The sequence below is a fragment of the Falco rusticolus genome, chromosome 4 (genome assembly GCF_015220075.1).
Source record: "Falco rusticolus isolate bFalRus1 chromosome 4, bFalRus1.pri, whole genome shotgun sequence".
NCBI lineage: Eukaryota > Metazoa > Chordata > Aves > Falconiformes > Falconidae > Falco > Falco rusticolus.
In genome coordinates this window covers 55,502,940-55,517,077 of record NC_051190.1, presented here as the reverse complement: position 1 = coordinate 55,517,077, position 14,138 = coordinate 55,502,940, and the positions used below count along the sequence as shown (strand labels likewise).

The 14,138-nt window shown below is 48.7% G+C and overlaps 1 long non-coding RNA gene across 1 annotated transcript; it reads right to left on the bottom strand.

Moving 5' to 3' along the window:
- Positions 1 to 298: 298 nt before the first annotated feature.
- Positions 299 to 12,611, bottom strand: LOC119146184. Its single transcript, XR_005103662.1, has 3 exons — positions 12,444 to 12,611; positions 2,242 to 2,400; positions 299 to 1,453 (listed from the first exon to the last, which is right to left on the bottom strand). It is a non-coding gene; the product is annotated as an uncharacterized LOC119146184 (long non-coding RNA).
- Between the last annotated feature and the right edge of the window lie 1,527 nt (positions 12,612 to 14,138).

Here is a 14,138-nt window from a genome sequence, read left to right as displayed (position 1 = left end):
GCATGGATGGATCAGACATTGTGAAGAGCATCTTTCCCCAAGCCCAGGAACCAGGGGCAAGGTCCTGGGTTGATGAGTTTGGAGCTGGAAGCCCTGAACTCTGTTTATTCTCCCAGCTGTTGCAGGTCTGCTTCCTTCCGGCAGCCTGCAGTTTTTGATAGACTTAGCAAAGGAAGGTGTGGGGTATTGCACCTGAATTCAGAGTGATGTTGGTGCTAGAGCAACGCCTGGCTCCATGGCTAAGGAGCAGGCCTGCACGTGGCCCCTGGGCCGGAGTAGAAAGGATAAGCACACTGTGTTGTAGCAAAGACTGCTTTTATTTGTCTTCATCTAAAGTAAAACCAGACCCCACAAATCACTAACAAATTGCCTTTCTGCAAGTGAAAACGTTGGTAAAAGCTGTCAGGGTTTCTTTATGAAATGAAGTTGGAAAAGAAAATTTAACTGCTCCTTCAGGCTTCCCTTCCCCTTCTTTTTCTGGTAAAAGCCCCATTACTGGGACGGAAAGCTTCAGTATTGAAATCTGCCATTAAAGTTTTAAAAGGCAACAACCACCACAAACCTTTCCAAATAATTTGGAGAAAAAAGCAACAGTAAAAGCTACCAAAGCTTTTTCCCCAGTCTGTATTTTGGGTAGTTGCAAAGAGCAGCCCTTTCCATGGTAAAGTATGTCACAGGGAGAGAGCAGAAGAGGAGGCAAAGGAAGTTAACATGTGGATGGAGGCTGCAACAACAATGTTCTGACTCAAAGAATGTTGCAAACACATTGAGTATATTTGGAGATATTTTTAAACCCGTTTTAAACCAAAGCAGAACTTGAGGAGAAGGTAGCCCAGGGCAGGAGGAGAATGACATGGAGTTTGAGTTAGGAATCCAGGCAGAGTGAAGGATCATCAGCCCTGAGAGGGAGCTTCAGGGCAGCATGGAAAGGGGCAGGAGCCGAGGCAGTGAGTCTGGGGAAGCCGCCAAACTGAGCAGGTTGGCGTGGGACATGGCAGGTCGCTAATGCAAGAATAGGTCGTGATATAGTCCTGTCTTGAAGTCACCCAAATGTGCAGAATGCAAACAGCAGCTTGCAAGGTGCCAGGGCCAGCTGTCTGTACAGCTTTAGGTATGGCCTGAAATAGCAGACAGAAACTCTTAATAAAAACAATGTTCATACAGCAGCTCTTGCCTACTGAGAGGGGGAAACCTACCCAACAACAAGTCCCAAGTGCTCTCCTGCTCTGCGCAGAAGATTTGGCTGAGTGACCTCCTCAGGTCCCTTCCAACTGATTTATTCTCTGATCCTACGAGCACAAGTCAATGTGCTCACCAGGGTCCTCATATATATTGTGTAAAGGATGATGAAGAGGGTGTAGCAAGTGAAGATCAGAATGAATTCTGTCCACAGTGAATATCTTTATGCAGACTTGGAGTATCATAGAATCACGGAATCATGGAACCATCTAGGCTGGAAAAGACCCATAAAATAATTGAGTCCAACCATAAACCTAACACTGCCAAGTCTACCACTAAACAATGTTCCTAAGTGCCACATCTACACTAAACACCTCCAGGGATGGTGACTCAACCACCTCCCTGGGCAGCCCGTTCCAGTGCTTGACAACTCTTTTTGTGAAGAAATTTTTCCTAATATCCAGTCTAAACCTCCCCTGGGGCAACTTGAGGCCATTTCCTCTCGTCCTATTGCTTGTTACTTGGGAGAAGAGACTGACCCCCACCTGCCTACACGCCCCTGTCAGGCAGCCGCAGAGAGCAACAGGGTCTCCTCTGAGCCCCCTTCTCTCCAGGCTGACCTCCACCCACCCCGCCATGCCCTCAGCCGCTCCTCGCAGGACTTGTGCTCTGGACTTTCCACCAGCGTTGTTGCTCTCCTTCAGACATACTCCAGTACAAGATACACATAATCCCAAGGATCCCTACAGCAGGTCTTGGTCCCCCTCACAGTACTGGGGTTTTACAGACCTTTCCAGCAGAATCTGGCTTCAGTTTGGGGATGTCTCGGATCATCTCCATAGATTCTCCTTCCCTCCTCTCCCCAGAGAGTTACCATTGCTTGACAAACGGGGACTTTACACCCAGCTGAGACAGAGGCAGGTGCACAAGAGATCTCAGCCCTGCTGCATCCCTCTCAAGTTCTGCCATTTTGTATTCCTCCACTGGCCACCATCCCCAGCCCTTTCCCAGAACAGCCTCTCTGCCTCCCTGCTGTAACACAAACTCCGAGTGCCATCAGACCAGAGCTGGCAGCCACTTCCCCTGCGCTGCAAGGCCAGCACGCCCCGTTGCTGCCCCGTTCCACCATCCGTCATCTGCCATCTGCTGCACACAGCCAGGCCCACCGCGTCCTCATGGCCCTTTGGTCCACCTAGGAGAGAGAGAAGGGAAAGGAGGGAACTGGGGAGGAGGAAAGAAGAGAGAACAAAAGGGATGGAGGAGAGGAGAGGAGAGGAGAGGAGAGGAGAGGAGAGGAGAGGAGAGGAGAGGAGAGGAGAGGAGAGGAGAGGAGAGGAGAGGAGAGGAGAGGAGAGGAGAGGAGAGGAGAGGAGAGGAGAGGAGAGGAGAAAGGGTAAGGGTAAGGGAAGGAGAAGGAGAAGGACAAGGAGAAGAAGAAGGAGAAGGAGAAGGAGACAGAGAAGGAGAAGGAGAAGGAGAAGGAGAAGGAGAAGGAGAAGGAGAAGGAGAAGGAGAAGGAGAAGGAGAAGGAGAAGGAGAAGGAGAAGGAGAAGGAGGAGAAGGAGAAGGAGAAGGAGGAGAGAGAAGAGAAGAGAAGAGAAGAGAAGAGAAGAGAAGAGAAGAGAAGAGAAGAGAAGAGAAGAGAAGAGAAGAGAAGAGAAGAGAAGAGAAAACTAAAGATTTGCCAGTAATTTAAAATATTTTATAGAAAGTAGAAGGAATGTGGCATGAAGCAAAATGCAGGTCTTAAAAGTGCTGCTCATGCTTGCCCCTCTGCAGGGGCAGCTCTGTGGCTGCCGTGCACTGCAGGACGGTCTCTGCCTTTGTTTTCTTCCGCTGAAGTGAGCTCTCGGTCACTCCAAATGTCACGGCAGCCTGCGGAGCCACGGCTCCCTGCGGCAGCCCCTTCCGGACACCCCCGGACACACTGTCATTTGACGAGAATCTTGGCTTCAAGCACCAGAGGGCAAATCGGTGTCAGAAACAACAGAACCACCGGGAACAGGAGGCAGAGGGGGTGCAAAGCCGCGGGCTTGGTCTTAGCGATCATTATCAATTAGCACACACAATACTAAAACTTTGTGGACTGCAACAGCAGCCTCAATGGGCCAAAATGCCCCAAATTCCCCTCAAACACCATCTTTGGAAATAGAGGGTTTCTTCATGTTGCTTCACCATTGGACTTTGCACCCGACATACTGATAAAACCTCGACCAACACAGGCAACGTGTGGCAGACTGCGGGGTCCCTCCCAGGTGGCACTGCTTGATTTTGTGGTTGACATTTAGCTATCACTGAGATGGGCACATTAAAACCATGATAAGGCAAATATTTGCTCAGCATGAAAAGCTGTGGATAGGTAAGTTGCCTGGCATTACTCCCAGCATGTCCCGCACAGGGTGAGTGGGAATGCACGGACTGGAGATGGGAAAATCCCAACCTCTGACCATTCAGAGGCTCTTAAAGAGACCAGTTACCCCCTGGGGAGCCCATCTTCTGGCTTAAAGCTCAATTTGCCATGTGAGCAGCATTGATTTGAAAGTATCAGGTGCTGGATTGATCTACCTAAATCTGTTGAAATCCTGATGGAGCAGTTGATGCAGGCCAGGACGACACTCATCCCAGCTTCCAGCAGAAATCCAAACTAGACCAGATGAGTTAGTGCCTCCAAGGTGCCTCTTTCCCTCCATGGCCTGCCAGCGTGCCTGCTAGCTGCACACAAGGTTTGGGGGGGTGGGGGGAATGTACACTGCTGCCCTTTGAGCGTGTCCTAATCATCTGTCAGCATCACTGTTAAAAAACCCTGCCTCCTTTCTAATGCAAATTCACCTGGACCTCAGTTTTCCAGCTCTCTGCAATTGTCACATTTTTCTCAGCTAGTTTAGGCAGCCCTGTATCCTCTCCCCCCCCCCCCCCCCCCGAAGGCAATCCTCACCCGTAATGAAGTCCAGTCCCAATTTTAGCTTGTGTTTGTTAACCCTCTCCCTGCGATAATTACCTCCAGCTCTCAGATTATTTTGGTGACTCAACATCCCCAACTTCCCAGCATTGTTTCGCAGTGGCTGCTTCATTAACACCCTGTGTGGAAGCAACCTTACTTCTGCATCCCTCTCACACTGACTCAGCCCTCCATCTCCAAGACAAAACCAGTCCCTTCTGGCCCTGCTTTGGTGCGAGTTCATGGCCTGCTCTTTCTCCCCTGTGACCACTTTATCTTTTTGCATCCTCACTGCTCTCTCCATGACCAGATGGGACTGTTCTTTCTTTGAATGCCACTTGCTAGTAAACACTGGTCCCAAGGCAACCATTAATTTTTTGTCCAGCATCAAATGAATCCATAGCCACTATACTGAGGTCCTCAACCGAGTGATTGCACTTTCAGTACATGATATTGCATGCTCGTGAAATGACCAGCTGTGTTTTTAGAAAGACTAATGCTATTCTGCTATTACAGCGCAGGTTTCTCAGACTGAATTCTCTATTAACTGAAGTCTTTTCATTTCTGTATATCAAAGACCGGAGCTCTTCTCCACTTGCATTCAATGGCTCATAACGGATCCCCACCACTACTCACTCTTGGGTAACGTTAGCTCAAAGATGCAAAGGCATGAAAAACTCCCTGGCTCTGAGCTATCAATAAATCTTAAATGGAATGTGGGGGGTTTATTAATGTGTCCTCTGCTCCCTTTTGTCCCTTCCATCTTCCTCCACATGTAACAGCCCATTACTGCACCACTCCACTCACCTGAATCCCTCATTTGTCACCCCAGACTCCCTGCAATACTATATAAACCACTGAAAAAACTCTCCTTCTCTGTCACATCGCTTCAATTTGCTCTTGTTACTCAGAATCTGGTTTTGTTTTGCATTTGCCTGCTTTACCTCTGCCCATTTCATTATCAGTTTGACACCTTTTTGCTTGCATTCTCTACGCTTCAGCTAAAGAAAAAATCAAAAAAATTTCCCACCTGGGAGCTGTCGGCTTGCTTTGCTATCTGCCCATCTTTGTCTTCTTCCACAAAACCAAAACTTTCAGCTGCATATCGCAGAGGAGGCAGCTCACACCAGCATTTTTTGCTTGCTTTCTCAATCTTTCAGAATCATCTCCCAGCTGCTCCCCCTCCAAATTATTTCTTCTTCAGACACATGGGTTCTCTGAAGTCTGCGCTGACCTGTGTAACTCCATGTGATCTTCCATCTGTTGTTGACTTCTATGTGTTTACTTACGAAGGGAAAACTGAAAATGTAACTTCAAGATCTGGCCAGTGTCACTGTCATTCCTCAAAATTAAATTCTGCCGTGGATTGAACTCTGATTTGATCTGCTCAAACCTGCTCTGGTTCAGCCCCAGGGATTCTGACTGAGGAATGACCCATGAAATGCTTTCTGTGCAGTGCTTCATCTCATGTGGGGCCACCTCAGCCTGTGGAGAACCAAGGATGTGAGCCGCAGACATGGATGAGGAATGGACCACACCGATGTGGCGGGCACAACCACCAGCAGTGAAGTTATTTAGCTCAGAGGGGTCCCTGGAGTATCTGTTCTTTATTCCCTGCTCCACCATGGGGTACAGAGCAGTTCCCAGTATCGGCATCATGGTGGTTGCCCTTGCTAAGGACAGCCACAGTGGGAATAGCTCTCCAAAACAGACCATAACCCACTGGTTTGAGCTTGGACCAAGACATGTGAGCCTGTTTTATTGGGAGCCAGACCCCCTCCACATAACAAAGACTCTGCATCCAGAGGCAGACTGGACTGAAGGTGTGTCTGGATTTATATGTACATAATCCTCTCTCTGCTCCTGTCTCCATATAGGCATACAAGATTCCACCAGCTGAACCTCCGGACCAAGTATATTTATACATACATGTATATGTGCATGGCTGGTGAAGTGTACTGAAAACAGTTTATTTCAGAAATAGCATCATTTTTCCTGGCGAAGGAGAACAGCTTCTCTTATTTTCTGTGCCACTTGCATTTTTGGGCTTAGTGAGGCAAAATGCCAAGGAGCGACAGCGTGTTTACCTAAGAGCAGCTAAAAGAGCTGTGTAGCAATCAAGGTATTGAGTGGGTTGGGCTGAAAATAGATCAGCTTGGAAAGACTTTGATCAAAAATATTCAGCAGGGGACTGGATGGCCGTGAGCACTGGTAACAACTTCTTCAGGAATATATCCCCAATTTGCCAAAGCTAATTAGGTGCAATGCTTTTATGCAGTGTGGCCGTGGTCTGCCTTGCTGACTCACTGTGCCATAGTTATCCCCAGCTATGGGGACTGCATTGTACTCTCCCATCCTTTGAGGTTTAACTTTCTAGGTCAACAGTGAGGTGCAAAGACACATGGAGGATCCCCCCTGCACAAACATCGAGCAAGGTGCACACTGCTGCCTGCAATTACTCCTGAACCTTATGGAGAAACAGGTTTCATTATAGGGACTGATTTTTTGGAGGGGAAAATCTCTTTTGAAAAGGTGTTTGTGGCCTCACTGGGACATCACTGAGCCCTTCACCTCAATCTTTCTGGGACAATTATTTTTGTTTAACCCCTTGAGGCTCTCCTAAGCTCCCACCAAAACAGGCTCCAACCCTTTTCACAGCTGATAAAGTTTTGCCTCCTCCTTTCTTGATGAGCAGACATGCTCTGCCCTCTGCCAAGCCTAACCTACCCTTGCGATTACCAAACTATTTGCCTGCAGTTTCACATATCTCACTTTATGCAATACCTTGTGCCAGCTCTCCTTTCTGGGCATGTCTACATAGCTATTTTGGCCCAGGATCTAGGTCTGGCATGTCTCTTGGCATCCTGACAGTCAGGACAGATTACAGAAGAAAGTGTTCGGGCACTTTCGGCAGCTTCAGGAAAGTTCTCACCCTGCGATAGGAGAACACAAACACAGCCCAGGCTTTGGCTTTGAAGGTGTGGGGATACGACAGGTCTAGTCACAAGCCCTGGGCTCAGGTCCAGACAAAATGAACAACATCATCGTGTCTCTGTAGCACTTTGTTTGGAAGTGTTTCCGGTCCTTCATTGCCTTATTTTGTAACAAATGGCTTAGGATATTGCACTACGAGGCTTTTATTTCTTTGCACTTCTCCAGCTGCAAACATCAGGGTGACCTGGTCGCTGTGTAGGGCTGGGAGAAAACTACCCACCAGACAGAGCACTGTAAAACCAAGGGCTCTCTGCAGACTGCCAGATGTGGAGCTTGTTACAGACTTTGGTACCTACCGTTATCACGAAAACCACAGTTACTTCAGGACTTTGCCTTTCCAGGGCTGCCAGACCCCTAGTTCTGTACACCATTAGTGGGAAGAAATAAAAGCACCACGTAAGGGTTGTTTGGCCAGACTTCTGCAGCTCCCCGCCAGCTGCAGGGCACGCAGGTCACTGTTCTGGATGATACTGCAGGCCCGTCCCCCCAGCCCCGCTGATGTGTAAGTCTTTATCAGACTCCATAGGAAGTGGTTTGAATGTGGTCCAGGCAATTACCTGAGGCTTTCCAGCCTCCTACATCATATCTGGCACAGCCAAGCTGAGGGTGTCAGGGTTGCTGGCTCCAGGGCTCCTCCTCCATGTCATACAGCCCAGGTCTTCTAATGGCCAGGGTAGTTTTTAGTACTCTGTAAGAGGCTTAGAAACCAGATTACTATTTGATTACAATGATACTGGCCATGCAATTTTCCTTGCAGATCTTGAAAATTGCCTTGGTGTCCACATCAGTCCTTTCCTCCATCAACTAACAGCACAAACCTCATTGATTCCCATATGTACTGCTGCATGCCTACGGCTCTGAAAAACTCATGGAGAAAAAACCTCAATCATCACATTTGGGTTTAGAAAGAGGGAATCAGAGCGAAAATTTTAAAATGGCAGACATCTGTAGTGCCACTGTTTTCCTCCTGGGCTCGCGATGCTGTGCTGGTTTCCTGCCCTCTACTCAAGCTGAACAGATTTCCAAATGCACAAGTGGTACAAGAACCAGCAGCTTGCCAGCTGACTTCTCCTCATCAGAGAAACCTGTGGATGGCAACAAGTCCATGACATCTCCTAAGTGAGCCCAGAGGGGCTGAGTCCTCAGCCTTGGGAAGCAGCAGGCTGCAGTTTCATGGAAAACAAGATAGCAATGAAATGTGTGACCTTGCAGCATCAGTCTGAAGGCCCTTCCTGCCTGAAAAGTCAGACTTTTCTGACTGTAGGCAAGGCTATGTTTTCTCCCTCACAACACTCAGTTAGAGGTGAACGCGAAAGGAAATTTCAAGCTTTGTAAGGAAACCAAGGATAGCTTTTAGCTTTTGCCTGAATATTTTAGATGCTGTCTTTTAGGATGTTCCTTGTACTGCTGAATCTTGGGCCAGGCACTGGGGTTTAAGAATTATGGGTTCAGGGGAGATGATTTTGGAAATGGAGGGTAGAAGGTCAGGAGGCACGGCATTAGTCCTGCATGAACTGGTTAGTTACTGTGGATCAGCTGATACTCCTCAATTTGTTAAATCAGGTAATCTGACCTTAAATCTAAGCCCATAGACGCAACCACTGAAAGAGCACTTCCAGGAATAGGCTATTTACCCTGTAGCTGTACACGGAGTTACAGTAAGATAATGACCCAGGGATGTGGTTTATTTCCCTCTGGTTGCTGTGCTTTTTGGGTGCTCAAATGAAGGCTTTTTCTTTTCTGTTCTTCTTTTCTTTTTTCTTTTCTCTTTTCTTTTCTTTTCTTTTCTTTTCTTTTCTTTTCTTTTCTTTTCTTTTCTTTTCTTTTCTTTTCTTTTCTTTTCTTTTCTTTTCTTTTCTTTTCTTTTCTTTTCTTTTCTTTTCTTTTCTTTTCTTTTCTTTTCTTTTCTTTTCTTTTCTTTTCTTTTCTTTTCATTCTAACATTAGCACTCCCCTACTTGGTGATGCCCAGGGTTTCAGCTTTAAAATGGAGAAAGCTACTGAAACTAGAAATACATTAGTGCTATCTCCACGGCCAACATCTCAGCCCTGCTCTGTTCATAGCACCCAACTTGTAGATTCTGTCTCTGCAGACAGGCTGCTGGCACTGACTGTTCATCATTATGGGCAAAAGCACCACCATACACAGCACATCAGCTACAAACGCACAGATACTGCTGCAGTACAGCTGGCTGGCTGTCAAGATGGTTTATTTCAGCATGCGATGAGGACCCTGTCCACTGCCAGGGGCACAGGCGCTTGATCCTGCTCACAGCCAAGTTCCCCAAAGATGCTCGGTGTCTGTTACTCCCAACGGTGTCATGCCACTGAAAATTCCAGGTGTCCAATAATCCCCGTATGAGCCAGCACAGATGTCAGCCATCCAGCCAGCTCCTTACTTGTTTGCATTCGATGTGCATTTAGAAGCACGCAAAAATAAAATGACTGGATAACACTCTCCTGAAGACCACTTGTATTTCATATCACCTCAGCCTAGTGCCACATTGAAAACTTGCCTGGAAACCTGGGAAAATTATTTGCAGGGCTGCTGAAGCTCAAAGAATAGGTCCAGTCAAGGGCCCTTTATTCCTTGGCTTTTCCAGGCAAGGTTTATGCAGTTGACATAGGGATCATGTTATTTTTCAGGAAAGAGTTTCAGGGAAGAAAACTAGTAGATACTGAAAGCACTTCTGTGTCCTGTCAGTAGCACCAGGGTGGGACATCTGGGTCCCTATGCAAAAATACCAGGAGTCTGTTGCATTTTATCTGATTACAAGGACAGTCAGGAGCTGACTCCCTCAGCTCTCAGAAGCCTGCAGAAGTGGCCTGATGCTGAGGGGTGCTGCCATGGGCTAGCTGATGCTCCACCAGGTCACAGCTGCCGTCCCTGGATTAGCCTCCCTGGGCTCCCCTTACAGCCAGGTATGGCCCTTTTAGGGCACAGCTCATTTCACCCCAAAGGAATCATCCAGAATAGGTAAAAAAATTCTTACAAACCCATCTTGCAGGCTGCACCCTCCTCTGAGCACATTAAATCTCCGGTCTCATGTGAGACCCCCTGCCTTGGTCAGGGGCTGGAGGATGAAGATCGGAGGAGAGGAGCAAGACTGCTCGGCCACGCAGGAGGCATTGGAGGAGTCATCATGCCTTGGTGACCCTCTCCAAGTTTTGCCCTTAGTAATGGAAAAAACCCTGGTGATGCTTTTCAGGACTACTAGTGAAATTATTGCTCCCCTTAATTCCAGCAGAGATGGAAGAGGGGACCTGTACAGCCCCTCAGTGCACTTACACATATGTTTAAGTGCAATACTTCCGGCTTTCTTGCATGTGGCCTTTTTAGTGGCCTCCGTGACAGGCATCTGGCTGCCCTCCAGGCTGCTACTCTTGAGTGTCTCCAGCTGATGTTGGGGGAAGGTGCCACAGCCCAGCTTTGCATCTCTCTTACATGGATCCAGAAGCCAGGATAGGAAGACCAATAAGAGTGCCTGGGACCTTCTCTGATCTCTGTCGCTCTTGTAGCTCAGCATCCCCCTCATTATGTCCCTATTTCATTCCCAGCCCTCATGCCAGGGAAAGCCTTCCTCATAGCTCCCATATGACCCATAGACTAGCCTTTCAGGTCCACAGCGGGAAGCAACATCCACCATCTCCTCACCCAATTTATACCTCTCTAGGTAAATTAAAATAATGTCATTTATGCTTCATGTTGAGTTTTTAGCTGCCTCCACATTGCCCATGTTGGTGTAGAACCATGGAAATCTGGGAGTTTGCCATGGACTGCTACAGGTAAGATACCCCAAGTATTCATCAGCACCTTGGGAGGGTGCTGGCTTTTTAAAATCCATCCCAGTAATCCCTGGCATATTTGGCAGGATATCAGGCAGATGTGGTCAGGCTATTTCTCTGTCTGGTGCATGTTCACCGCTTGTTCACCAGGTGATTGTTTGATGATACCTTTGCAGTCCTGGAGAGTTGAAGCCTACAAGGTTTGTGCAAACAGGCAGCCAGGTAGAGAGGGGAGGGAGAGAGAAAGGGAGGTTTATTATTTTGGGGGCACAGGAACCTATCTAGGTGTTTAACTTGAATTCTTACATCTGGGGAAGAGCAGGTCACTTACGGATCACTTGTTGCTCTAAACACCAGCCATGTGGCTTCACAAGGAGCAAGGGAGTCTGTTACCTATCCCAGTATCTCCACTCACTGTATCATTTCAGGCTGGTTTGAACTGGGGATAAGACCTGGAGAAGAGTTTCTCTAGCTAAACCAAGTCCTCACCAGCATCCTTGTCCTGCATGGACAAGATGACCGAGACATCAGGAGCCACTGGCAGTGACTGGAAGTCTGATGACTACAACTGCTGGAAAATATGTGTGTGCACACGTGTAGGTGGTGGTGGGCTCACAAGCTGCTTCACAACCTGGCCCTGTCCCCAGCACATCAGGCTTCAAAGTTGTGCATTTGTTTTCATGTAGAGCAGCTCATCTGTCCAGGCGAGAGCACGGTTAGATGTCAAGCCCTACTGCAGGTACCGAGGGGATGGGAAAGACCAGCCATGAACAAGCAGCAGGCGTTCAACCCAGACCATCTGCTGCTGTTGGACTAATCTCTAACCTGTGGTCTCAGCTGGCCAAGGGAAACTTGTTAGGCTGAATTTATGTCTCTAGCTTCAGGTTACAGCCTGGCACATTAAAATAAACCAGCAGTGACTTTGGGTTAACTTAAAAAGCTGGACTGTAGATGAGAGATGGAGAAGAAATCATAGAAGGAGCTGTATACGATTACCAATGTGGGGAGAAGGAGACAACCCCATGCCAACAACAGCCTAAGCATGGCTAGGGCACCTCCCTGAGAAGAAGGAAAGGATGGAGTACCCCAAGGTGAAGTGGTGGCTGAAAAGAGGCTTGGACCCATGGAGAAAGGTGCACTTCTGCTCTGGGATCAAATGTTGTGTGCTCTGAAGAAGCAAATTTCAACCATTTCTTCTCTTATTACTATTGTTTCTTGTTACCATTGTTTGTCTTGTTTTCTCTTGCAAACCATCCTCTGCCAGAGAAGTGGTTATCCTGAAAACTTGGAAGCATTGTGGAGGAAGGAGGAGAATTAATATATTTTTTTTATTCCCTTTTTTAGAATGTGAAATAATAATAATAATAATTAAAAAAAACCACTCAGATGTTTTCACCACTAGGGAAAAGTAAGGACAGAAACAGAGGAGAAACGTCTGGAGGCAAGAAAATCTTTCTCCTAGCTTTGTTTAATGCTGGAGCAGGAATAGATGGATGAAAAACATTAATAAGAAAAAGGTTGAGGAGTGGACTTGAAGGCTGACTTACTGCTTATCTGATTCCTCCGCAAACCATGCTGGCAGTCTTGCAGGATGGTTTCAGGTGGCGTCTGACCGAGTCTCCCAACCCATCTGCATGTGGGTTTTGGGTGTGTTTAAGCTAAGCTGAACCTGCTGGCCATTTAAAGTTTGCTTTTACATACACTGAGAAGAACTGGGCTGGTTGGGCTGACCGTTACAAAGCCTCTTTCTAGGAAAGAGGCTTTGCGCAACAGAAGGGAAAATAGGTTGCTGTCAAGGTTTAGGGCATTTGCGAAAGAAAGTAAACAAGTGGTGCTGCCTGGCTGGGTGAGATGGGAGGTCAGCGCCATGCTGAGCTGGATCTGCCCCCTGCTCAAAACAAGGCTGTACTTACAAGAAGGTTTGGCTGGGAGGAAAGTCAGCTCCATGTTTATGGCAGCAGGACTCAGATCACTACCCTGCCCTGATTCTCCATGTGGTCCCATCCCTGGCAAACCATTTAATCCCAGTGCCCTGTCCGGGTACAGGGAGGAATCACCGCCCCGTGATGCCCAGGGCTTTGGGTGCCAAGCTCAGTGGGGAGCAGCTTGCACCTGGGCATGATATACCCAGAGCAAATGCGGCCACTGGCACTGCTATGGAGCTGCTGGTAAGAGTGGGAGGCTAATGGGGATGGAAGGTTGGTACTGGAGCAGTTGCACCAGCCACAGCCATGGCAGACTCAGAGCAAAGCCTGTCCCACAGAGACTCAGATGCAGAAAGAAACAAAAACAGGGCAAAAAATAACAACCACCGATCGACTGCACAAGCAAAGTCCTTAAAAACGCCCTCAGGCATTCGCCCAGCAAAATCCCAGGGGAGCTCAGCTGCCTCCCTGGATGATACCGAACCACAGCAAGTTACCTTCCCACCGCCCTCTTCCCTGGGGTGTGGGGCTGGGGGAGGCTGGGGCGCACAGCGAGCATCATCCGCTGCAAGAGGCAACGGGCGGCCCTGTCCTCGCAGCAAGGGCTGTGGTTTTGCCCTCCCTGGGAGGGGACAGGCTGTGCTGGAGCAGGGCTGTGGCACCCGGGGGGCTGCGCAGGGGCTCTGCAGCACATCTGCCAGCCGCCTGGCCCCCACCGCCAGCCCGCGAGTACATCTTGTTTGTGTTTTTCTGCGGAGCACACTCCCAGTGGGTTATGTCAGAGGTGAGGAATGCAGGGCCACCCTGTGTCATGAGATCAGACTTACATTTTTAGGCTGAACGCTTACCGTATTTGCTGGGAAGCAGCATGCAGGCGGCACGCGGGGCCCTGGAGGGGTGGGAGATACCCCTTCGCCTCCATCCCTCTTTTCCAGCCCTTGCTCCAGCAGAGCCGGGTGGAGCGGATGGGGCCCGTCTGCTGGAACAAGCTCTCCCTCTGTTCCTCGCAAGGAGTAAGAAAGGAAATGCAGTGAATTAACGCGAATGAAAAGGCAGCAGTGAAAGGCGGCTGGGCGCCATGCCAAGCACTCGGAAAACGCTGGCGGAGAGAGGTGGTGGTGAGCTGCTCTCTGCCGCTGCTGAAGGCATCGACACCCTGGATTGCCCCACGGGAGAAACTCATCCGAGCACCCGTACCCACAAAATGTCACTGTCCCAGGGGCTGGAAGCGTGAGGAGAGGCACGAGCCCATCCAGGGCCATCAGGGAGGCTGGGAAAGCTGGGCTAGGGGCTCTTGATATGGAAGACATTTGCAGG